Here is a 21,866-nt window from a genome sequence, read left to right as displayed (position 1 = left end):
GTTAGTTGTCTAGTAAGTTCCTCTTATGACATGCAATAGACAACCAGAACAGCTACAGGAGAGAGTCATTTTTGTTGTCAGCGGTAGTTGCATTATCACAAACGCAGAGTAATTCCATTGGCGTCGCACCAAAACGAGTACCTGCCGAAACCCGGGATCGAACCAGGGACCTTTAGATCTTCAGTCTAACGCTCTCCCAACTGAGCTATTTCGGCTGACGTCGAAGGTTGCCATTTGCATGTGTTCGTTCACTTCTGCCTCGCTGCCAATTTCACAGTCACCTTCGTCTGATAAGACACAGGGACGCTGAAGGGCGAGCAGCCGATGCAGTGAAGTTCCACACACATTTCTTCAGCTTCCGTCATCGTAACAAGCAAACATGTCGACTCGATTCGTGTGATATTGAATTCGCTGACTTGACGTGACGCCACGCTGACGCTAGAAAACCCGTGCTATATCGATGCCAGGGGCAACTCGTGTGCAGAGAACGAGACACAAGAAGGAGTGAGCCTCTCCACCATATGAGAGGCAGTATCTAGCAGATACACACGGTAAAACATTCGACTTGCGTTAGCTCATAAATTGCTACATGTCATCGTCTGTAAGCTAAAATGGACACATCTGCACTGCCCAGTGAGGCGACACTTGTACTAACACCTGGTGGACGGCTGTGAGACGAGGAGATGAGCTGCGGCTTCTGGGCGCGACTGTAACGCTGCGCCCTCGATCAAATAACACTGCACATTGCTGGTGACCCACGTGTTTAGTAGTGACGCAACTGCTAGGATGCAGCTCAACGTCCGCCTTTTGAGAGCGAGAAAACTTTCGCAGTCGGCAGGACTCGAACCTGCGCTCCCAGAGGGAATCTGATTTCAAGTCAGACGCCTTAACCACTCGGCCACGACTGCCGGTGGCGGAAGCGACTCCCGACAAGTCAAACCGCCATCTTTAGAAGCAATCTGGTGGCAGAAAACGGCGTGGCCTCACTCTTTGCTCTAGGGTTTCCATTAGCCGTTACGAAAGTGTACTAATTTTCGCCCAGACAGGGACTTGAACCCAGGACCCTTCGGTTGAAAACCTAACGCTCTACCGACTCAGCTACGCGGGCCCACGCACGAGCATTATCGTACAGCTGCGTGGTGTGCGAGTGTTTCGCATGTCGTAATTGCTGGCTTATGGCTCCAATGGCGACTTCACCGACTTCCCACTGACGCACCGCTGACGCTAGTTTTCTGTCGTCTTAAAACGATGGACATACCTCCAAGCAGCTGCGAGATCTTAAGAAAAGAAAAAAAAAAAAAAAAAACGCTGCACTACTGCTTTTGCCGCACTCGAATGATTGAAATTGCGATTCTTAAAAAGAAAATGAAATGTTAGCTCTGTCCAACACTTTCGAGCACATCTGTGTACTCACCATCTCAGCGATGGCTTTCTGCAGTCCCAGCGTCAGTGCGAGGTGAACCGATAGGCACAGTAAGCAGCGGTCGTCGCGAAAACTCAGTATTCTTAAAACGGAAATTTTCGTCTTGTTGAGAATGGCGTCACTGGTTGCACCCGCATTCGCCCACGCATGTCACATGTGTGCGAAAACGTTTGCTCCTCTTTACGCAAAATCGCACGCAGCCGGTAGGATTCGAACCTACGCTCCCAGAGGGAATCTGATTTCGAGTCAGGCGCCTTAACCACTCGGCCACGACTGCCGTTAGCGCGGTGTTCTCCCGACACATGCAACTGCTACCGTTTAAAACACTGTGGTGTCAGAAAACGGCGTAGCTGCATTATTTTCCGTAGCGTTTCCGCCGCTACCAGACGAATCGTTACCAAAGTATTAAAATTTCCGCCCGAACAGGGACTTGAACCCTGGACCCTTAGGTTAAAAGCCTAATGCTCTACCGACTGAGCTATCCGGGCTCACACAAGGGTGCAAAATCTCCTACGATGCACAACTATACATTGACTCATGTCCTTTACTGTTGTGCAATCGCTGCATGGGGCCGTTACTAATAAAACGTCGCCTAAATGCTGTCTACAAACTTATCGCGCTAAGCCCGTAACACACTATCGAAGACTGCTGACACACGATGCAACAACAAATTGCACCAGCTGTTACGTCTCATACGTTGGAGCAGAGAATTTACGTGTTTTGTCGACACTCACTGGGCAATTGGAAAATTCACAAGCATTTCGAATGCAATGTTTCCCACGCTTTCGCTCATTTCACGGTTCCGTTGAAGACGTTCTTCACCACCTGACACAGAAAAAGGAATGCAGTCGGTAGGATATTTTTAATTCTTTTGCTTCTAAGGGAGTTAGTTGTCTAGTAAGTTCCTCTTATGACATGCAATAGACAACCAGAACAGCTACAGGAGAGAGTCATTTTTGTTGTCAGCGGTAGTTGCATTATCACAAACGCAGAGTAATTCCATTGGCGTCGCACCAAAACGAGTACCTGCCGAAACCCGGGATCGAACCAGGGACCTTTAGATCTTCAGTCTAACGCTCTCCCAACTGAGCTATTTCGGCTGACGTCGAAGGTTGCCATTTGCATGTGTTCGTTCACTTCTGCCTCGCTGCCAATTTCACAGTCACCTTCGTCTGATAAGACACAGGGACGCTGAAGGGCGAGCAGCCGATGCAGTGAAGTTCCACACACATTTCTTCAGCTTCCGTCATCGTAACAAGCAAACATGTCGACTCGATTCGTGTGATATTGAATTCGCTGACTTGACGTGACGCCACGCTGACGCTAGAAAACCCGTGCTATATCGATGCCAGGGGCAACTCGTGTGCAGAGAACGAGACACAAGAAGGAGTGAGCCTCTCCACCATATGAGAGGCAGTATCTAGCAGATACACACGGTAAAACATTCGACTTGCGTTAGCTCATAAATTGCTACATGTCATCGTCTGTAAGCTAAAATGGACACATCTGCACTGCCCAGTGAGGCGACACTTGTACTAACACCTGGTGGACGGCTGTGAGACGAGGAGATGAGCTGCGGCTTCTGGGCGCGACTGTAACGCTGCGCCCTCGATCAAATAACACTGCACATTGCTGGTGACCCACGTGTTTAGTAGTGACGCAACTGCTAGGATGCAGCTCAACGTCCGCCTTTTGAGAGCGAGAAAACTTTCGCAGTCGGCAGGACTCGAACCTGCGCTCCCAGAGGGAATCTGATTTCAAGTCAGACGCCTTAACCACTCGGCCACGACTGCCGGTGGCGGAAGCGACTCCCGACAAGTCAAACCGCCATCTTTAGAAGCAATCTGGTGGCAGAAAACGGCGTGGCCTCACTCTTTGCTCTAGGGTTTCCATTAGCCGTTACGAAAGTGTACTAATTTTCGCCCAGACAGGGACTTGAACCCAGGACCCTTCGGTTGAAAACCTAACGCTCTACCGACTCAGCTACGCGGGCCCACGCACGAGCATTATCGTACAGCTGCGTGGTGTGCGAGTGTTTCGCATGTCGTAATTGCTGGCTTATGGCTCCAATGGCGACTTCACCGACTTCCCACTGACGCACCGCTGACGCTAGTTTTCTGTCGTCTTAAAACGATGGACATACCTCCAAGCAGCTGCGAGATCTTAAGAAAAGAAAAAAAAAAAAAAAACGCTGCACTACTGCTTTTGCCGCACTCGAATGATTGAAATTGCGATTCTTAAAAAGAAAATGAAATGTTAGCTCTGTCCAACACTTTCGAGCACATCTGTGTACTCACCATCTCAGCGACGGCTTTCTGCAGTCCCAGCGTCAGTGCGAGGTGAACCGATAGGCACAGTAAGCAGCGGTCGTCGCGAAAACTCAGTATTCTTAAAACGGAAATTTTCGTCTTGTTGAGAATGGCGTCACTGGTTGCACCCGCATTCGCCCACGCATGTCACATGTGTGCGAAAACGTTTGCTCCTCTTTACGCAAAATCGCACGCAGCCGGTAGGATTCGAACCTACGCTCCCAGAGGGAATCTGATTTCGAGTCAGGCGCCTTAACCACTCGGCCACGACTGCCGTTAGCGCGGTGTTCTCCCGACACATGCAACTGCTACCGTTTAAAACACTGTGGTGTCAGAAAACGGCGTAGCTGCATTATTTTCCGTAGCGTTTCCGCCGCTACCAGACGAATCGTTACCAAAGTATTAAAATTTCCGCCCGAACAGGGACTTGAACCCTGGACCCTTAGGTTAAAAGCCTAATGCTCTACCGACTGAGCTATCCGGGCTCACACAAGGGTGCAAAATCTCCTACGATGCACAACTATACATTGACTCATGTCCTTTACTGTTGTGCAATCGCTGCATGGGGCCGTTACTAATAAAACGTCGCCTAAATGCTGTCTACAAACTTATCGCGCTAAGCCCGTAACACACTATCGAAGACTGCTGACACACGATGCAACAACAAATTGCACCAGCTGTTACGTCTCATACATTGGAGCAGAGAATTTACGTGTTTTGTCGACACTCACTGGGCAATTGGAAAATTCACAAGCATTTCGAATGCAATGTTTCCCACGCTTTCGCTCATTTCACGGTTCCGTTGAAGACGTTCTTCACCACCTGACACAGAAAAAGGAATGCAGTCGGTAGGATATTTTTAATTCTTTTGCTTCTAAGGGAGTTAGTTGTCTAGTAAGTTCCTCTTATGACATGCAATAGACAACCAGAACAGCTACAGGAGAGAGTCATTTTTGTTGTCAGCGGTAGTTGCATTATCACAAACGCAGAGTAATTCCATTGGCGTCGCACCAAAACGAGTACCTGCCGAAACCCGGGATCGAACCAGGGACCTTTAGATCTTCAGTCTAACGCTCTCCCAACTGAGCTATTTCGGCTGACGTCGAAGGTTGCCATTTGCATGTGTTCGTTCACTTCTGCCTCGCTGCCAATTTCACAGTCACCTTCGTCTGATAAGACACAGGGACGCTGAAGGGCGAGCAGCCGATGCAGTGAAGTTCCACACACATTTCTTCAGCTTCCGTCATCGTAACAAGCAAACATGTCGACTCGATTCGTGTGATATTGAATTCGCTGACTTGACGTGACGCCACGCTGACGCTAGAAAACCCGTGCTATATCGATGCCAGGGGCAACTCGTGTGCAGAGAACGAGACACAAGAAGGAGTGAGCCTCTCCACCATATGAGAGGCAGTATCTAGCAGATACACACGGTAAAACATTCGACTTGCGTTAGCTCATAAATTGCTACATGTCATCGTCTGTAAGCTAAAATGGACACATCTGCACTGCCCAGTGAGGCGACACTTGTACTAACACCTGGTGGACGGCTGTGAGACGAGGAGATGAGCTGCGGCTTCTGGGCGCGACTGTAACGCTGCGCCCTCGATCAAATAACACTGCACATTGCTGGTGACCCACGTGTTTAGTAGTGACGCAACTGCTAGGATGCAGCTCAACGTCCGCCTTTTGAGAGCGAGAAAACTTTCGCAGTCGGCAGGACTCGAACCTGCGCTCCCAGAGGGAATCTGATTTCAAGTCAGACGCCTTAACCACTCGGCCACGACTGCCGGTGGCGGAAGCGACTCCCGACAAGTCAAACCGCCATCTTTAGAAGCAATCTGGTGGCAGAAAACGGCGTGGCCTCACTCTTTGCTCTAGGGTTTCCATTAGCCGTTACGAAAGTGTACTAATTTTCGCCCAGACAGGGACTTGAACCCAGGACCCTTCGGTTGAAAACCTAACGCTCTACCGACTCAGCTACGCGGGCCCACGCACGAGCATTATCGTACAGCTGCGTGGTGTGCGAGTGTTTCGCATGTCGTAATTGCTGGCTTATGGCTCCAATGGCGACTTCACCGACTTCCCACTGACGCACCGCTGACGCTAGTTTTCTGTCGTCTTAAAACGATGGACATACCTCCAAGCAGCTGCGAGATCTTAAGAAAAGAAAAAAAAAAAAAAAAACGCTGCACTACTGCTTTTGCCGCACTCGAATGATTGAAATTGCGATTCTTAAAAAGAAAATGAAATGTTAGCTCTGTCCAACACTTTCGAGCACATCTGTGTACTCACCATCTCAGCGACGGCTTTCTGCAGTCCCAGCGTCAGTGCGAGGTGAACCGATAGGCACAGTAAGCAGCGGTCGTCGCGAAAACTCAGTATTCTTAAAACGGAAATTTTCGTCTTGTTGAGAATGGCGTCACTGGTTGCACCCGCATTCGCCCACGCATGTCACATGTGTGCGAAAACGTTTGCTCCTCTTTACGCAAAATCGCACGCAGCCGGTAGGATTCGAACCTACGCTCCCAGAGGGAATCTGATTTCGAGTCAGGCGCCTTAACCACTCGGCCACGACTGCCGTTAGCGCGGTGTTCTCCCGACACATGCAACTGCTACCGTTTAAAACACTGTGGTGTCAGAAAACGGCGTAGCTGCATTATTTTCCGTAGCGTTTCCGCCGCTACCAGACGAATCGTTACCAAAGTATTAAAATTTCCGCCCGAACAGGGACTTGAACCCTGGACCCTTAGGTTAAAAGCCTAATGCTCTACCGACTGAGCTATCCGGGCTCACACAAGGGTGCAAAATCTCCTACGATGCACAACTATACATTGACTCATGTCCTTTACTGTTGTGCAATCGCTGCATGGGGCCGTTACTAATAAAACGTCGCCTAAATGCTGTCTACAAACTTATCGCGCTAAGCCCGTAACACACTATCGAAGACTGCTGACACACGATGCAACAACAAATTGCACCAGCTGTTACGTCTCATACGTTGGAGCAGAGAATTTACGTGTTTTGTCGACACTCACTGGGCAATTGGAAAATTCACAAGCATTTCGAATGCAATGTTTCCCACGCTTTCGCTCATTTCACGGTTCCGTTGAAGACGTTCTTCACCACCTGACACAGAAAAAGGAATGCAGTCGGTAGGATATTTTTAATTCTTTTGCTTCTAAGGGAGTTAGTTGTCTAGTAAGTTCCTCTTATGACATGCAATAGACAACCAGAACAGCTACAGGAGAGAGTCATTTTTGTTGTCAGCGGTAGTTGCATTATCACAAACGCAGAGTAATTCCATTGGCGTCGCACCAAAACGAGTACCTGCCGAAACCCGGGATCGAACCAGGGACCTTTAGATCTTCAGTCTAACGCTCTCCCAACTGAGCTATTTCGGCTGACGTCGAAGGTTGCCATTTGCATGTGTTCGTTCACTTCTGCCTCGCTGCCAATTTCACAGTCACCTTCGTCTGATAAGACACAGGGACGCTGAAGGGCGAGCAGCCGATGCAGTGAAGTTCCACACACATTTCTTCAGCTTCCGTCATCGTAACAAGCAAACATGTCGACTCGATTCGTGTGATATTGAATTCGCTGACTTGACGTGACGCCACGCTGACGCTAGAAAACCCGTGCTATATCGATGCCAGGGGCAACTCGTGTGCAGAGAACGAGACACAAGAAGGAGTGAGCCTCTCCACCATATGAGAGGCAGTATCTAGCAGATACACACGGTAAAACATTCGACTTGCGTTAGCTCATAAATTGCTACATGTCATCGTCTGTAAGCTAAAATGGACACATCTGCACTGCCCAGTGAGGCGACACTTGTACTAACACCTGGTGGACGGCTGTGAGACGAGGAGATGAGCTGCGGCTTCTGGGCGCGACTGTAACGCTGCGCCCTCGATCAAATAACACTGCACATTGCTGGTGACCCACGTGTTTAGTAGTGACGCAACTGCTAGGATGCAGCTCAACGTCCGCCTTTTGAGAGCGAGAAAACTTTCGCAGTCGGCAGGACTCGAACCTGCGCTCCCAGAGGGAATCTGATTTCAAGTCAGACGCCTTAACCACTCGGCCACGACTGCCGGTGGCGGAAGCGACTCCCGACAAGTCAAACCGCCATCTTTAGAAGCAATCTGGTGGCAGAAAACGGCGTGGCCTCACTCTTTGCTCTAGGGTTTCCATTAGCCGTTACGAAAGTGTACTAATTTTCGCCCAGACAGGGACTTGAACCCAGGACCCTTCGGTTGAAAACCTAACGCTCTACCGACTCAGCTACGCGGGCCCACGCACGAGCATTATCGTACAGCTGCGTGGTGTGCGAGTGTTTCGCATGTCGTAATTGCTGGCTTATGGCTCCAATGGCGACTTCACCGACTTCCCACTGACGCACCGCTGACGCTAGTTTTCTGTCGTCTTAAAACGATGGACATACCTCCAAGCAGCTGCGAGATCTTAAGAAAAGAAAAAAAAAAAAAAAACGCTGCACTACTGCTTTTGCCGCACTCGAATGATTGAAATTGCGATTCTTAAAAAGAAAATGAAATGTTAGCTCTGTCCAACACTTTCGAGCACATCTGTGTACTCACCATCTCAGCGACGGCTTTCTGCAGTCCCAGCGTCAGTGCGAGGTGAACCGATAGGCACAGTAAGCAGCGGTCGTCGCGAAAACTCAGTATTCTTAAAACGGAAATTTTCGTCTTGTTGAGAATGGCGTCACTGGTTGCACCCGCATTCGCCCACGCATGTCACATGTGTGCGAAAACGTTTGCTCCTCTTTACGCAAAATCGCACGCAGCCGGTAGGATTCGAACCTACGCTCCCAGAGGGAATCTGATTTCGAGTCAGGCGCCTTAACCACTCGGCCACGACTGCCGTTAGCGCGGTGTTCTCCCGACACATGCAACTGCTACCGTTTAAAACACTGTGGTGTCAGAAAACGGCGTAGCTGCATTATTTTCCGTAGCGTTTCCGCCGCTACCAGACGAATCGTTACCAAAGTATTAAAATTTCCGCCCGAACAGGGACTTGAACCCTGGACCCTTAGGTTAAAAGCCTAATGCTCTACCGACTGAGCTATCCGGGCTCACACAAGGGTGCAAAATCTCCTACGATGCACAACTATACATTGACTCATGTCCTTTACTGTTGTGCAATCGCTGCATGGGGCCGTTACTAATAAAACGTCGCCTAAATGCTGTCTACAAACTTATCGCGCTAAGCCCGTAACACACTATCGAAGACTGCTGACACACGATGCAACAACAAATTGCACCAGCTGTTACGTCTCATACATTGGAGCAGAGAATTTACGTGTTTTGTCGACACTCACTGGGCAATTGGAAAATTCACAAGCATTTCGAATGCAATGTTTCCCACGCTTTCGCTCATTTCACGGTTCCGTTGAAGACGTTCTTCACCACCTGACACAGAAAAAGGAATGCAGTCGGTAGGATATTTTTAATTCTTTTGCTTCTAAGGGAGTTAGTTGTCTAGTAAGTTCCTCTTATGACATGCAATAGACAACCAGAACAGCTACAGGAGAGAGTCATTTTTGTTGTCAGCGGTAGTTGCATTATCACAAACGCAGAGTAATTCCATTGGCGTCGCACCAAAACGAGTACCTGCCGAAACCCGGGATCGAACCAGGGACCTTTAGATCTTCAGTCTAACGCTCTCCCAACTGAGCTATTTCGGCTGACGTCGAAGGTTGCCATTTGCATGTGTTCGTTCACTTCTGCCTCGCTGCCAATTTCACAGTCACCTTCGTCTGATAAGACACAGGGACGCTGAAGGGCGAGCAGCCGATGCAGTGAAGTTCCACACACATTTCTTCAGCTTCCGTCATCGTAACAAGCAAACATGTCGACTCGATTCGTGTGATATTGAATTCGCTGACTTGACGTGACGCCACGCTGACGCTAGAAAACCCGTGCTATATCGATGCCAGGGGCAACTCGTGTGCAGAGAACGAGACACAAGAAGGAGTGAGCCTCTCCACCATATGAGAGGCAGTATCTAGCAGATACACACGGTAAAACATTCGACTTGCGTTAGCTCATAAATTGCTACATGTCATCGTCTGTAAGCTAAAATGGACACATCTGCACTGCCCAGTGAGGCGACACTTGTACTAACACCTGGTGGACGGCTGTGAGACGAGGAGATGAGCTGCGGCTTCTGGGCGCGACTGTAACGCTGCGCCCTCGATCAAATAACACTGCACATTGCTGGTGACCCACGTGTTTAGTAGTGACGCAACTGCTAGGATGCAGCTCAACGTCCGCCTTTTGAGAGCGAGAAAACTTTCGCAGTCGGCAGGACTCGAACCTGCGCTCCCAGAGGGAATCTGATTTCAAGTCAGACGCCTTAACCACTCGGCCACGACTGCCGGTGGCGGAAGCGACTCCCGACAAGTCAAACCGCCATCTTTAGAAGCAATCTGGTGGCAGAAAACGGCGTGGCCTCACTCTTTGCTCTAGGGTTTCCATTAGCCGTTACGAAAGTGTACTAATTTTCGCCCAGACAGGGACTTGAACCCAGGACCCTTCGGTTGAAAACCTAACGCTCTACCGACTCAGCTACGCGGGCCCACGCACGAGCATTATCGTACAGCTGCGTGGTGTGCGAGTGTTTCGCATGTCGTAATTGCTGGCTTATGGCTCCAATGGCGACTTCACCGACTTCCCACTGACGCACCGCTGACGCTAGTTTTCTGTCGTCTTAAAACGATGGACATACCTCCAAGCAGCTGCGAGATCTTAAGAAAAGAAAAAAAAAAAAAAAACGCTGCACTACTGCTTTTGCCGCACTCGAATGATTGAAATTGCGATTCTTAAAAAGAAAATGAAATGTTAGCTCTGTCCAACACTTTCGAGCACATCTGTGTACTCACCATCTCAGCGACGGCTTTCTGCAGTCCCAGCGTCAGTGCGAGGTGAACCGATAGGCACAGTAAGCAGCGGTCGTCGCGAAAACTCAGTATTCTTAAAACGGAAATTTTCGTCTTGTTGAGAATGGCGTCACTGGTTGCACCCGCATTCGCCCACGCATGTCACATGTGTGCGAAAACGTTTGCTCCTCTTTACGCAAAATCGCACGCAGCCGGTAGGATTCGAACCTACGCTCCCAGAGGGAATCTGATTTCGAGTCAGGCGCCTTAACCACTCGGCCACGACTGCCGTTAGCGCGGTGTTCTCCCGACACATGCAACTGCTACCGTTTAAAACACTGTGGTGTCAGAAAACGGCGTAGCTGCATTATTTTCCGTAGCGTTTCCGCCGCTACCAGACGAATCGTTACCAAAGTATTAAAATTTCCGCCCGAACAGGGACTTGAACCCTGGACCCTTAGGTTAAAAGCCTAATGCTCTACCGACTGAGCTATCCGGGCTCACACAAGGGTGCAAAATCTCCTACGATGCACAACTATACATTGACTCATGTCCTTTACTGTTGTGCAATCGCTGCATGGGGCCGTTACTAATAAAACGTCGCCTAAATGCTGTCTACAAACTTATCGCGCTAAGCCCGTAACACACTATCGAAGACTGCTGACACACGATGCAACAACAAATTGCACCAGCTGTTACGTCTCATACATTGGAGCAGAGAATTTACGTGTTTTGTCGACACTCACTGGGCAATTGGAAAATTCACAAGCATTTCGAATGCAATGTTTCCCACGCTTTCGCTCATTTCACGGTTCCGTTGAAGACGTTCTTCACCACCTGACACAGAAAAAGGAATGCAGTCGGTAGGATATTTTTAATTCTTTTGCTTCTAAGGGAGTTAGTTGTCTAGTAAGTTCCTCTTATGACATGCAATAGACAACCAGAACAGCTACAGGAGAGAGTCATTTTTGTTGTCAGCGGTAGTTGCATTATCACAAACGCAGAGTAATTCCATTGGCGTCGCACCAAAACGAGTACCTGCCGAAACCCGGGATCGAACCAGGGACCTTTAGATCTTCAGTCTAACGCTCTCCCAACTGAGCTATTTCGGCTGACGTCGAAGGTTGCCATTTGCATGTGTTCGTTCACTTCTGCCTCGCTGCCAATTTCACAGTCACCTTCGTCTGATAAGACACAGGGACGCTGAAGGGCGAGCAGCCGATGCAGTGAAGTTCCACACACATTTCTTCAGCTTCCGTCATCGTAACAAGCAAACATGTCGACTCGATTCGTGTGATATTGAATTCGCTGACTTGACGTGACGCCACGCTGACGCTAGAAAACCCGTGCTATATCGATGCCAGGGGCAACTCGTGTGCAGAGAACGAGACACAAGAAGGAGTGAGCCTCTCCACCATATGAGAGGCAGTATCTAGCAGATACACACGGTAAAACATTCGACTTGCGTTAGCTCATAAATTGCTACATGTCATCGTCTGTAAGCTAAAATGGACACATCTGCACTGCCCAGTGAGGCGACACTTGTACTAACACCTGGTGGACGGCTGTGAGACGAGGAGATGAGCTGCGGCTTCTGGGCGCGACTGTAACGCTGCGCCCTCGATCAAATAACACTGCACATTGCTGGTGACCCACGTGTTTAGTAGTGACGCAACTGCTAGGATGCAGCTCAACGTCCGCCTTTTGAGAGCGAGAAAACTTTCGCAGTCGGCAGGACTCGAACCTGCGCTCCCAGAGGGAATCTGATTTCAAGTCAGACGCCTTAACCACTCGGCCACGACTGCCGGTGGCGGAAGCGACTCCCGACAAGTCAAACCGCCATCTTTAGAAGCAATCTGGTGGCAGAAAACGGCGTGGCCTCACTCTTTGCTCTAGGGTTTCCATTAGCCGTTACGAAAGTGTACTAATTTTCGCCCAGACAGGGACTTGAACCCAGGACCCTTCGGTTGAAAACCTAACGCTCTACCGACTCAGCTACGCGGGCCCACGCACGAGCATTATCGTACAGCTGCGTGGTGTGCGAGTGTTTCGCATGTCGTAATTGCTGGCTTATGGCTCCAATGGCGACTTCACCGACTTCCCACTGACGCACCGCTGACGCTAGTTTTCTGTCGTCTTAAAACGATGGACATACCTCCAAGCAGCTGCGAGATCTTAAGAAAAGAAAAAAAAAAAAAAACGCTGCACTACTGCTTTTGCCGCACTCGAATGATTGAAATTGCGATTCTTAAAAAGAAAATGAAATGTTAGCTCTGTCCAACACTTTCGAGCACATCTGTGTACTCACCATCTCAGCGACGGCTTTCTGCAGTCCCAGCGTCAGTGCGAGGTGAACCGATAGGCACAGTAAGCAGCGGTCGTCGCGAAAACTCAGTATTCTTAAAACGGAAATTTTCGTCTTGTTGAGAATGGCGTCACTGGTTGCACCCGCATTCGCCCACGCATGTCACATGTGTGCGAAAACGTTTGCTCCTCTTTACGCAAAATCGCACGCAGCCGGTAGGATTCGAACCTACGCTCCCAGAGGGAATCTGATTTCGAGTCAGGCGCCTTAACCACTCGGCCACGACTGCCGTTAGCGCGGTGTTCTCCCGACACATGCAACTGCTACCGTTTAAAACACTGTGGTGTCAGAAAACGGCGTAGCTGCATTATTTTCCGTAGCGTTTCCGCCGCTACCAGACGAATCGTTACCAAAGTATTAAAATTTCCGCCCGAACAGGGACTTGAACCCTGGACCCTTAGGTTAAAAGCCTAATGCTCTACCGACTGAGCTATCCGGGCTCACACAAGGGTGCAAAATCTCCTACGATGCACAACTATACATTGACTCATGTCCTTTACTGTTGTGCAATCGCTGCATGGGGCCGTTACTAATAAAACGTCGCCTAAATGCTGTCTACAAACTTATCGCGCTAAGCCCGTAACACACTATCGAAGACTGCTGACACACGATGCAACAACAAATTGCACCAGCTGTTACGTCTCATACATTGGAGCAGAGAATTTACGTGTTTTGTCGACACTCACTGGGCAATTGGAAAATTCACAAGCATTTCGAATGCAATGTTTCCCACGCTTTCGCTCATTTCACGGTTCCGTTGAAGACGTTCTTCACCACCTGACACAGAAAAAGGAATGCAGTCGGTAGGATATTTTTAATTCTTTTGCTTCTAAGGGAGTTAGTTGTCTAGTAAGTTCCTCTTATGACATGCAATAGACAACCAGAACAGCTACAGGAGAGAGTCATTTTTGTTGTCAGCGGTAGTTGCATTATCACAAACGCAGAGTAATTCCATTGGCGTCGCACCAAAACGAGTACCTGCCGAAACCCGGGATCGAACCAGGGACCTTTAGATCTTCAGTCTAACGCTCTCCCAACTGAGCTATTTCGGCTGACGTCGAAGGTTGCCATTTGCATGTGTTCGTTCACTTCTGCCTCGCTGCCAATTTCACAGTCACCTTCGTCTGATAAGACACAGGGACGCTGAAGGGCGAGCAGCCGATGCAGTGAAGTTCCACACACATTTCTTCAGCTTCCGTCATCGTAACAAGCAAACATGTCGACTCGATTCGTGTGATATTGAATTCGCTGACTTGACGTGACGCCACGCTGACGCTAGAAAACCCGTGCTATATCGATGCCAGGGGCAACTCGTGTGCAGAGAACGAGACACAAGAAGGAGTGAGCCTCTCCACCATATGAGAGGCAGTATCTAGCAGATACACACGGTAAAACATTCGACTTGCGTTAGCTCATAAATTGCTACATGTCATCGTCTGTAAGCTAAAATGGACACATCTGCACTGCCCAGTGAGGCGACACTTGTACTAACACCTGGTGGACGGCTGTGAGACGAGGAGATGAGCTGCGGCTTCTGGGCGCGACTGTAACGCTGCGCCCTCGATCAAATAACACTGCACATTGCTGGTGACCCACGTGTTTAGTAGTGACGCAACTGCTAGGATGCAGCTCAACGTCCGCCTTTTGAGAGCGAGAAAACTTTCGCAGTCGGCAGGACTCGAACCTGCGCTCCCAGAGGGAATCTGATTTCAAGTCAGACGCCTTAACCACTCGGCCACGACTGCCGGTGGCGGAAGCGACTCCCGACAAGTCAAACCGCCATCTTTAGAAGCAATCTGGTGGCAGAAAACGGCGTGGCCTCACTCTTTGCTCTAGGGTTTCCATTAGCCGTTACGAAAGTGTACTAATTTTCGCCCAGACAGGGACTTGAACCCAGGACCCTTCGGTTGAAAACCTAACGCTCTACCGACTCAGCTACGCGGGCCCACGCACGAGCATTATCGTACAGCTGCGTGGTGTGCGAGTGTTTCGCATGTCGTAATTGCTGGCTTATGGCTCCAATGGCGACTTCACCGACTTCCCACTGACGCACCGCTGACGCTAGTTTTCTGTCGTCTTAAAACGATGGACATACCTCCAAGCAGCTGCGAGATCTTAAGAAAAGAAAAAAAAAAAAAAAAACGCTGCACTACTGCTTTTGCCGCACTCGAATGATTGAAATTGCGATTCTTAAAAAGAAAATGAAATGTTAGCTCTGTCCAACACTTTCGAGCACATCTGTGTACTCACCATCTCAGCGACGGCTTTCTGCAGTCCCAGCGTCAGTGCGAGGTGAACCGATAGGCACAGTAAGCAGCGGTCGTCGCGAAAACTCAGTATTCTTAAAACGGAAATTTTCGTCTTGTTGAGAATGGCGTCACTGGTTGCACCCGCATTCGCCCACGCATGTCACATGTGTGCGAAAACGTTTGCTCCTCTTTACGCAAAATCGCACGCAGCCGGTAGGATTCGAACCTACGCTCCCAGAGGGAATCTGATTTCGAGTCAGGCGCCTTAACCACTCGGCCACGACTGCCGTTAGCGCGGTGTTCTCCCGACACATGCAACTGCTACCGTTTAAAACACTGTGGTGTCAGAAAACGGCGTAGCTGCATTATTTTCCGTAGCGTTTCCGCCGCTACCAGACGAATCGTTACCAAAGTATTAAAATTTCCGCCCGAACAGGGACTTGAACCCTGGACCCTTAGGTTAAAAGCCTAATGCTCTACCGACTGAGCTATCCGGGCTCACACAAGGGTGCAAAATCTCCTACGATGCACAACTATACATTGACTCATGTCCTTTACTGTTGTGCAATCGCTGCATGGGGCCGTTACTAATAAAACGTCGCCTAAATGCTGTCTACAAACTTATCGCGCTAAGCCCGTAACACACTATCGAAGACTGCTGACACACGATGCAACAACAAATTGCACCAGCTGTTACGTCTCATACGTTGGAGCAGAGAATTTACGTGTTTTGTCGACACTCACTGGGCAATTGGAAAATTCACAAGCATTTCGAATGCAATGTTTCCCACGCTTTCGCTCATTTCACGGTTCCGTTGAAGACGTTCTTCACCACCTGACACAGAAAAAGGAATGCAGTCGGTAGGATATTTTTAATTCTTTTGCTTCTAAGGGAGTTAGTTGTCTAGTAAGTTCCTCTTATGACATGCAATAGACAACCAGAACAGCTACAGGAGAGAGTCATTTTTGTTGTCAGCGGTAGTTGCATTATCACAAACGCAGAGTAATTCCATTGGCGTCGCACCAAAACGAGTACCTGCCGAAACCCGGGATCGAACCAGGGACCTTTAGATCTTCAGTCTAACGCTCTCCCAACTGAGCTATTTCGGCTGACGTCGAAGGTTGCCATTTGCATGTGTTCGTTCACTTCTGCCTCGCTGCCAATTTCACAGTCACCTTCGTCTGATAAGACACAGGGACGCTGAAGGGCGAGCAGCCGATGCAGTGAAGTTCCACACACATTTCTTCAGCTTCCGTCATCGTAACAAGCAAACATGTCGACTCGATTCGTGTGATATTGAATTCGCTGACTTGACGTGACGCCACGCTGACGCTAGAAAACCCGTGCTATATCGATGCCAGGGGCAACTCGTGTGCAGAGAACGAGACACAAGAAGGAGTGAGCCTCTCCACCATATGAGAGGCAGTATCTAGCAGATACACACGGTAAAACATTCGACTTGCGTTAGCTCATAAATTGCTACATGTCATCGTCTGTAAGCTAAAATGGACACATCTGCACTGCCCAGTGAGGCGACACTTGTACTAACACCTGGTGGACGGCTGTGAGACGAGGAGATGAGCTGCGGCTTCTGGGCGCGACTGTAACGCTGCGCCCTCGATCAAATAACACTGCACATTGCTGGTGACCCACGTGTTTAGTAGTGACGCAACTGCTAGGATGCAGCTCAACGTCCGCCTTTTGAGAGCGAGAAAACTTTCGCAGTCGGCAGGACTCGAACCTGCGCTCCCAGAGGGAATCTGATTTCAAGTCAGACGCCTTAACCACTCGGCCACGACTGCCGGTGGCGGAAGCGACTCCCGACAAGTCAAACCGCCATCTTTAGAAGCAATCTGGTGGCAGAAAACGGCGTGGCCTCACTCTTTGCTCTAGGGTTTCCATTAGCCGTTACGAAAGTGTACTAATTTTCGCCCAGACAGGGACTTGAACCCAGGACCCTTCGGTTGAAAACCTAACGCTCTACCGACTCAGCTACGCGGGCCCACGCACGAGCATTATCGTACAGCTGCGTGGTGTGCGAGTGTTTCGCATGTCGTAATTGCTGGCTTATGGCTCCAATGGCGACTTCACCGACTTCCCACTGACGCACCGCTGACGCTAGTTTTCTGTCGTCTTAAAACGATGGACATACCTCCAAGCAGCTGCGAGATCTTAAGAAAAGAAAAAAAAAAAAAAAAACGCTGCACTACTGCTTTTGCCGCACTCGAATGATTGAAATTGCGATTCTTAAAAAGAAAATGAAATGTTAGCTCTGTCCAACACTTTCGAGCACATCTGTGTACTCACCATCTCAGCGACGGCTTTCTGCAGTCCCAGCGTCAGTGCGAGGTGAACCGATAGGCACAGTAAGCAGCGGTCGTCGCGAAAACTCAGTATTCTTAAAACGGAAATTTTCGTCTTGTTGAGAATGGCGTCACTGGTTGCACCCGCATTCGCCCACGCATGTCACATGTGTGCGAAAACGTTTGCTCCTCTTTACGCAAAATCGCACGCAGCCGGTAGGATTCGAACCTACGCTCCCAGAGGGAATCTGATTTCGAGTCAGGCGCCTTAACCACTCGGCCACGACTGCCGTTAGCGCGGTGTTCTCCCGACACATGCAACTGCTACCGTTTAAAACACTGTGGTGTCAGAAAACGGCGTAGCTGCATTATTTTCCGTAGCGTTTCCGCCGCTACCAGACGAATCGTTACCAAAGTATTAAAATTTCCGCCCGAACAGGGACTTGAACCCTGGACCCTTAGGTTAAAAGCCTAATGCTCTACCGACTGAGCTATCCGGGCTCACACAAGGGTGCAAAATCTCCTACGATGCACAACTATACATTGACTCATGTCCTTTACTGTTGTGCAATCGCTGCATGGGGCCGTTACTAATAAAACGTCGCCTAAATGCTGTCTACAAACTTATCGCGCTAAGCCCGTAACACACTATCGAAGACTGCTGACACACGATGCAACAACAAATTGCACCAGCTGTTACGTCTCATACGTTGGAGCAGAGAATTTACGTGTTTTGTCGACACTCACTGGGCAATTGGAAAATTCACAAGCATTTCGAATGCAATGTTTCCCACGCTTTCGCTCATTTCACGGTTCCGTTGAAGACGTTCTTCACCACCTGACACAGAAAAAGGAATGCAGTCGGTAGGATATTTTTAATTCTTTTGCTTCTAAGGGAGTTAGTTGTCTAGTAAGTTCCTCTTATGACATGCAATAGACAACCAGAACAGCTACAGGAGAGAGTCATTTTTGTTGTCAGCGGTAGTTGCATTATCACAAACGCAGAGTAATTCCATTGGCGTCGCACCAAAACGAGTACCTGCCGAAACCCGGGATCGAACCAGGGACCTTTAGATCTTCAGTCTAACGCTCTCCCAACTGAGCTATTTCGGCTGACGTCGAAGGTTGCCATTTGCATGTGTTCGTTCACTTCTGCCTCGCTGCCAATTTCACAGTCACCTTCGTCTGATAAGACACAGGGACGCTGAAGGGCGAGCAGCCGATGCAGTGAAGTTCCACACACATTTCTTCAGCTTCCGTCATCGTAACAAGCAAACATGTCGACTCGATTCGTGTGATATTGAATTCGCTGACTTGACGTGACGCCACGCTGACGCTAGAAAACCCGTGCTATATCGATGCCAGGGGCAACTCGTGTGCAGAGAACGAGACACAAGAAGGAGTGAGCCTCTCCACCATATGAGAGGCAGTATCTAGCAGATACACACGGTAAAACATTCGACTTGCGTTAGCTCATAAATTGCTACATGTCATCGTCTGTAAGCTAAAATGGACACATCTGCACTGCCCAGTGAGGCGACACTTGTACTAACACCTGGTGGACGGCTGTGAGACGAGGAGATGAGCTGCGGCTTCTGGGCGCGACTGTAACGCTGCGCCCTCGATCAAATAACACTGCACATTGCTGGTGACCCACGTGTTTAGTAGTGACGCAACTGCTAGGATGCAGCTCAACGTCCGCCTTTTGAGAGCGAGAAAACTTTCGCAGTCGGCAGGACTCGAACCTGCGCTCCCAGAGGGAATCTGATTTCAAGTCAGACGCCTTAACCACTCGGCCACGACTGCCGGTGGCGGAAGCGACTCCCGACAAGTCAAACCGCCATCTTTAGAAGCAATCTGGTGGCAGAAAACGGCGTGGCCTCACTCTTTGCTCTAGGGTTTCCATTAGCCGTTACGAAAGTGTACTAATTTTCGCCCAGACAGGGACTTGAACCCAGGACCCTTCGGTTGAAAACCTAACGCTCTACCGACTCAGCTACGCGGGCCCACGCACGAGCATTATCGTACAGCTGCGTGGTGTGCGAGTGTTTCGCATGTCGTAATTGCTGGCTTATGGCTCCAATGGCGACTTCACCGACTTCCCACTGACGCACCGCTGACGCTAGTTTTCTGTCGTCTTAAAACGATGGACATACCTCCAAGCAGCTGCGAGATCTTAAGAAAAGAAAAAAAAAAAAAAACGCTGCACTACTGCTTTTGCCGCACTCGAATGATTGAAATTGCGATTCTTAAAAAGAAAATGAAATGTTAGCTCTGTCCAACACTTTCGAGCACATCTGTGTACTCACCATCTCAGCGACGGCTTTCTGCAGTCCCAGCGTCAGTGCGAGGTGAACCGATAGGCACAGTAAGCAGCGGTCGTCGCGAAAACTCAGTATTCTTAAAACGGAAATTTTCGTCTTGTTGAGAATGGCGTCACTGGTTGCACCCGCATTCGCCCACGCATGTCACATGTGTGCGAAAACGTTTGCTCCTCTTTACGCAAAATCGCACGCAGCCGGTAGGATTCGAACCTACGCTCCCAGAGGGAATCTGATTTCGAGTCAGGCGCCTTAACCACTCGGCCACGACTGCCGTTAGCGCGGTGTTCTCCCGACACATGCAACTGCTACCGTTTAAAACACTGTGGTGTCAGAAAACGGCGTAGCTGCATTATTTTCCGTAGCGTTTCCGCCGCTACCAGACGAATCGTTACCAAAGTATTAAAATTTCCGCCCGAACAGGGACTTGAACCCTGGACCCTTAGGTTAAAAGCCTAATGCTCTACCGACTGAGCTATCCGGGCTCACACAAGGGTGCAAAATCTCCTACGATGCACAACTATACATTGACTCATGTCCTTTACTGTTGTGCAATCGCTGCATGGGGCCGTTACTAATAAAACGTCGCCTAAATGCTGTCTACAAACTTATCGCGCTAAGCCCGTAACACACTATCGAAGACTGCTGACACACGATGCAACAACAAATTGCACCAGCTGTTACGTCTCATACATTGGAGCAGAGAATTTACGTGTTTTGTCGACACTCACTGGGCAATTGGAAAATTCACAAGCATTTCGAATGCAATGTTTCCCACGCTTTCGCTCATTTCACGGTTCCGTTGAAGACGTTCTTCACCACCTGACACAGAAAAAGGAATGCAGTCGGTAGGATATTTTTAATTCTTTTGCTTCTAAGGGAGTTAGTTGTCTAGTAAGTTCCTCTTATGACATGCAATAGACAACCAGAACAGCTACAGGAGAGAGTCATTTTTGTTGTCAGCGGTAGTTGCATTATCACAAACGCAGAGTAATTCCATTGGCGTCGCACCAAAACGAGTACCTGCCGAAACCCGGGATCGAACCAGGGACCTTTAGATCTTCAGTCTAACGCTCTCCCAACTGAGCTATTTCGGCTGACGTCGAAGGTTGCCATTTGCATGTGTTCGTTCACTTCTGCCTCGCTGCCAATTTCACAGTCACCTTCGTCTGATAAGACACAGGGACGCTGAAGGGCGAGCAGCCGATGCAGTGAAGTTCCACACACATTTCTTCAGCTTCCGTCATCGTAACAAGCAAAACATGTCGACTCGATTCGTGTGATATTGAATTCGCTGACTTGACGTGACGCCACGCTGACGCTAGAAAACCCGTGCTATATCGATGCCAGGGGCAACTCGTGTGCAGAGAACGAGACACAAGAAGGAGTGAGCCTCTCCACCATATGAGAGGCAGTATCTAGCAGATACACACGGTAAAACATTCGACTTGCGTTAGCTCATAAATTGCTACATGTCATCGTCTGTAAGCTAAAATGGACACATCTGCACTGCCCAGTGAGGCGACACTTGTACTAACACCTGGTGGACGGCTGTGAGACGAGGAGATGAGCTGCGGCTTCTGGGCGCGACTGTAACGCTGCGCCCTCGATCAAATAACACTGCACATTGCTGGTGACCCACGTGTTTAGTAGTGACGCAACTGCTAGGATGCAGCTCAACGTCCGCCTTTTGAGAGCGAGAAAACTTTCGCAGTCGGCAGGACTCGAACCTGCGCTCCCAGAGGGAATCTGATTTCAAGTCAGACGCCTTAACCACTCGGCCACGACTGCCGGTGGCGGAAGCGACTCCCGACAAGTCAAACCGCCATCTTTAGAAGCAATCTGGTGGCAGAAAACGGCGTGGCCTCACTCTTTGCTCTAGGGTTTCCATTAGCCGTTACGAAAGTGTACTAATTTTCGCCCAGACAGGGACTTGAACCCAGGACCCTTCGGTTGAAAACCTAACGCTCTACCGACTCAGCTACGCGGGC

At 49.4% G+C, this 21,866-nt stretch overlaps 38 non-coding genes across 38 annotated transcripts; all 38 read right to left on the bottom strand.

The window, feature by feature from the left end:
• Nucleotides 1-142: 142 nt before the first annotated feature.
• Nucleotides 143-215, bottom strand: Trnaf-gaa (transfer RNA phenylalanine (anticodon GAA)). Its single transcript has one exon. It is a non-coding gene; the product is annotated as a tRNA-Phe (tRNA).
• A 611-nt stretch (nucleotides 216-826) lies between these two features.
• Nucleotides 827-908, bottom strand: Trnas-uga (transfer RNA serine (anticodon UGA)). The gene has a single exon. It is a non-coding gene; the product is annotated as a tRNA-Ser (tRNA).
• Nucleotides 909-1,618: 710 nt separating this feature from the next.
• Nucleotides 1,619-1,700, bottom strand: Trnas-cga (transfer RNA serine (anticodon CGA)). The gene has a single exon. It is a non-coding gene; the product is annotated as a tRNA-Ser (tRNA).
• A 138-nt stretch (nucleotides 1,701-1,838) lies between these two features.
• On the bottom strand, nucleotides 1,839-1,911 carry Trnak-uuu (transfer RNA lysine (anticodon UUU)). The gene has a single exon. It is a non-coding gene; the product is annotated as a tRNA-Lys (tRNA).
• Nucleotides 1,912-2,450: 539 nt separating this feature from the next.
• Trnaf-gaa (transfer RNA phenylalanine (anticodon GAA)) lies at nucleotides 2,451-2,523 on the bottom strand. Its single transcript has one exon. It is a non-coding gene; the product is annotated as a tRNA-Phe (tRNA).
• Nucleotides 2,524-3,134: 611 nt separating this feature from the next.
• On the bottom strand, nucleotides 3,135-3,216 carry Trnas-uga (transfer RNA serine (anticodon UGA)). Its single transcript has one exon. It is a non-coding gene; the product is annotated as a tRNA-Ser (tRNA).
• A 708-nt stretch (nucleotides 3,217-3,924) lies between these two features.
• Nucleotides 3,925-4,006, bottom strand: Trnas-cga (transfer RNA serine (anticodon CGA)). Its single transcript has one exon. It is a non-coding gene; the product is annotated as a tRNA-Ser (tRNA).
• A 138-nt stretch (nucleotides 4,007-4,144) lies between these two features.
• On the bottom strand, nucleotides 4,145-4,217 carry Trnak-uuu (transfer RNA lysine (anticodon UUU)). Its single transcript has one exon. It is a non-coding gene; the product is annotated as a tRNA-Lys (tRNA).
• A 539-nt stretch (nucleotides 4,218-4,756) lies between these two features.
• Trnaf-gaa (transfer RNA phenylalanine (anticodon GAA)) lies at nucleotides 4,757-4,829 on the bottom strand. Its single transcript has one exon. It is a non-coding gene; the product is annotated as a tRNA-Phe (tRNA).
• A 611-nt stretch (nucleotides 4,830-5,440) lies between these two features.
• Nucleotides 5,441-5,522, bottom strand: Trnas-uga (transfer RNA serine (anticodon UGA)). Its single transcript has one exon. It is a non-coding gene; the product is annotated as a tRNA-Ser (tRNA).
• Nucleotides 5,523-6,231: 709 nt separating this feature from the next.
• On the bottom strand, nucleotides 6,232-6,313 carry Trnas-cga (transfer RNA serine (anticodon CGA)). The gene has a single exon. It is a non-coding gene; the product is annotated as a tRNA-Ser (tRNA).
• A 138-nt stretch (nucleotides 6,314-6,451) lies between these two features.
• Trnak-uuu (transfer RNA lysine (anticodon UUU)) lies at nucleotides 6,452-6,524 on the bottom strand. Its single transcript has one exon. It is a non-coding gene; the product is annotated as a tRNA-Lys (tRNA).
• Nucleotides 6,525-7,063: 539 nt separating this feature from the next.
• Nucleotides 7,064-7,136, bottom strand: Trnaf-gaa (transfer RNA phenylalanine (anticodon GAA)). Its single transcript has one exon. It is a non-coding gene; the product is annotated as a tRNA-Phe (tRNA).
• A 611-nt stretch (nucleotides 7,137-7,747) lies between these two features.
• On the bottom strand, nucleotides 7,748-7,829 carry Trnas-uga (transfer RNA serine (anticodon UGA)). The gene has a single exon. It is a non-coding gene; the product is annotated as a tRNA-Ser (tRNA).
• Nucleotides 7,830-8,537: 708 nt separating this feature from the next.
• On the bottom strand, nucleotides 8,538-8,619 carry Trnas-cga (transfer RNA serine (anticodon CGA)). The gene has a single exon. It is a non-coding gene; the product is annotated as a tRNA-Ser (tRNA).
• Nucleotides 8,620-8,757: 138 nt separating this feature from the next.
• Nucleotides 8,758-8,830, bottom strand: Trnak-uuu (transfer RNA lysine (anticodon UUU)). The gene has a single exon. It is a non-coding gene; the product is annotated as a tRNA-Lys (tRNA).
• A 539-nt stretch (nucleotides 8,831-9,369) lies between these two features.
• On the bottom strand, nucleotides 9,370-9,442 carry Trnaf-gaa (transfer RNA phenylalanine (anticodon GAA)). The gene has a single exon. It is a non-coding gene; the product is annotated as a tRNA-Phe (tRNA).
• Nucleotides 9,443-10,053: 611 nt separating this feature from the next.
• Trnas-uga (transfer RNA serine (anticodon UGA)) lies at nucleotides 10,054-10,135 on the bottom strand. The gene has a single exon. It is a non-coding gene; the product is annotated as a tRNA-Ser (tRNA).
• Nucleotides 10,136-10,843: 708 nt separating this feature from the next.
• Trnas-cga (transfer RNA serine (anticodon CGA)) lies at nucleotides 10,844-10,925 on the bottom strand. Its single transcript has one exon. It is a non-coding gene; the product is annotated as a tRNA-Ser (tRNA).
• A 138-nt stretch (nucleotides 10,926-11,063) lies between these two features.
• Trnak-uuu (transfer RNA lysine (anticodon UUU)) lies at nucleotides 11,064-11,136 on the bottom strand. The gene has a single exon. It is a non-coding gene; the product is annotated as a tRNA-Lys (tRNA).
• Nucleotides 11,137-11,675: 539 nt separating this feature from the next.
• Trnaf-gaa (transfer RNA phenylalanine (anticodon GAA)) lies at nucleotides 11,676-11,748 on the bottom strand. Its single transcript has one exon. It is a non-coding gene; the product is annotated as a tRNA-Phe (tRNA).
• Nucleotides 11,749-12,359: 611 nt separating this feature from the next.
• Trnas-uga (transfer RNA serine (anticodon UGA)) lies at nucleotides 12,360-12,441 on the bottom strand. The gene has a single exon. It is a non-coding gene; the product is annotated as a tRNA-Ser (tRNA).
• Nucleotides 12,442-13,148: 707 nt separating this feature from the next.
• Trnas-cga (transfer RNA serine (anticodon CGA)) lies at nucleotides 13,149-13,230 on the bottom strand. The gene has a single exon. It is a non-coding gene; the product is annotated as a tRNA-Ser (tRNA).
• A 138-nt stretch (nucleotides 13,231-13,368) lies between these two features.
• Nucleotides 13,369-13,441, bottom strand: Trnak-uuu (transfer RNA lysine (anticodon UUU)). The gene has a single exon. It is a non-coding gene; the product is annotated as a tRNA-Lys (tRNA).
• Nucleotides 13,442-13,980: 539 nt separating this feature from the next.
• On the bottom strand, nucleotides 13,981-14,053 carry Trnaf-gaa (transfer RNA phenylalanine (anticodon GAA)). The gene has a single exon. It is a non-coding gene; the product is annotated as a tRNA-Phe (tRNA).
• A 611-nt stretch (nucleotides 14,054-14,664) lies between these two features.
• On the bottom strand, nucleotides 14,665-14,746 carry Trnas-uga (transfer RNA serine (anticodon UGA)). The gene has a single exon. It is a non-coding gene; the product is annotated as a tRNA-Ser (tRNA).
• Nucleotides 14,747-15,455: 709 nt separating this feature from the next.
• Nucleotides 15,456-15,537, bottom strand: Trnas-cga (transfer RNA serine (anticodon CGA)). Its single transcript has one exon. It is a non-coding gene; the product is annotated as a tRNA-Ser (tRNA).
• Nucleotides 15,538-15,675: 138 nt separating this feature from the next.
• Trnak-uuu (transfer RNA lysine (anticodon UUU)) lies at nucleotides 15,676-15,748 on the bottom strand. The gene has a single exon. It is a non-coding gene; the product is annotated as a tRNA-Lys (tRNA).
• Nucleotides 15,749-16,287: 539 nt separating this feature from the next.
• Trnaf-gaa (transfer RNA phenylalanine (anticodon GAA)) lies at nucleotides 16,288-16,360 on the bottom strand. Its single transcript has one exon. It is a non-coding gene; the product is annotated as a tRNA-Phe (tRNA).
• A 611-nt stretch (nucleotides 16,361-16,971) lies between these two features.
• On the bottom strand, nucleotides 16,972-17,053 carry Trnas-uga (transfer RNA serine (anticodon UGA)). Its single transcript has one exon. It is a non-coding gene; the product is annotated as a tRNA-Ser (tRNA).
• Nucleotides 17,054-17,762: 709 nt separating this feature from the next.
• On the bottom strand, nucleotides 17,763-17,844 carry Trnas-cga (transfer RNA serine (anticodon CGA)). Its single transcript has one exon. It is a non-coding gene; the product is annotated as a tRNA-Ser (tRNA).
• Nucleotides 17,845-17,982: 138 nt separating this feature from the next.
• Trnak-uuu (transfer RNA lysine (anticodon UUU)) lies at nucleotides 17,983-18,055 on the bottom strand. The gene has a single exon. It is a non-coding gene; the product is annotated as a tRNA-Lys (tRNA).
• A 539-nt stretch (nucleotides 18,056-18,594) lies between these two features.
• On the bottom strand, nucleotides 18,595-18,667 carry Trnaf-gaa (transfer RNA phenylalanine (anticodon GAA)). Its single transcript has one exon. It is a non-coding gene; the product is annotated as a tRNA-Phe (tRNA).
• Nucleotides 18,668-19,278: 611 nt separating this feature from the next.
• Nucleotides 19,279-19,360, bottom strand: Trnas-uga (transfer RNA serine (anticodon UGA)). Its single transcript has one exon. It is a non-coding gene; the product is annotated as a tRNA-Ser (tRNA).
• A 707-nt stretch (nucleotides 19,361-20,067) lies between these two features.
• Trnas-cga (transfer RNA serine (anticodon CGA)) lies at nucleotides 20,068-20,149 on the bottom strand. The gene has a single exon. It is a non-coding gene; the product is annotated as a tRNA-Ser (tRNA).
• A 138-nt stretch (nucleotides 20,150-20,287) lies between these two features.
• Trnak-uuu (transfer RNA lysine (anticodon UUU)) lies at nucleotides 20,288-20,360 on the bottom strand. The gene has a single exon. It is a non-coding gene; the product is annotated as a tRNA-Lys (tRNA).
• A 539-nt stretch (nucleotides 20,361-20,899) lies between these two features.
• On the bottom strand, nucleotides 20,900-20,972 carry Trnaf-gaa (transfer RNA phenylalanine (anticodon GAA)). Its single transcript has one exon. It is a non-coding gene; the product is annotated as a tRNA-Phe (tRNA).
• Nucleotides 20,973-21,584: 612 nt separating this feature from the next.
• On the bottom strand, nucleotides 21,585-21,666 carry Trnas-uga (transfer RNA serine (anticodon UGA)). The gene has a single exon. It is a non-coding gene; the product is annotated as a tRNA-Ser (tRNA).
• Nucleotides 21,667-21,866: the final 200 nt, after the last annotated feature.

Source organism: Schistocerca cancellata, unplaced genomic scaffold (assembly GCF_023864275.1).
Source record: "Schistocerca cancellata isolate TAMUIC-IGC-003103 unplaced genomic scaffold, iqSchCanc2.1 HiC_scaffold_515, whole genome shotgun sequence".
Classification (NCBI taxonomy): Eukaryota; Metazoa; Arthropoda; class Insecta; order Orthoptera; family Acrididae; genus Schistocerca; species Schistocerca cancellata.
Note: the sequence above shows the minus strand (reverse complement) of the source record. Positions and strands in the feature narration are given on the sequence as shown.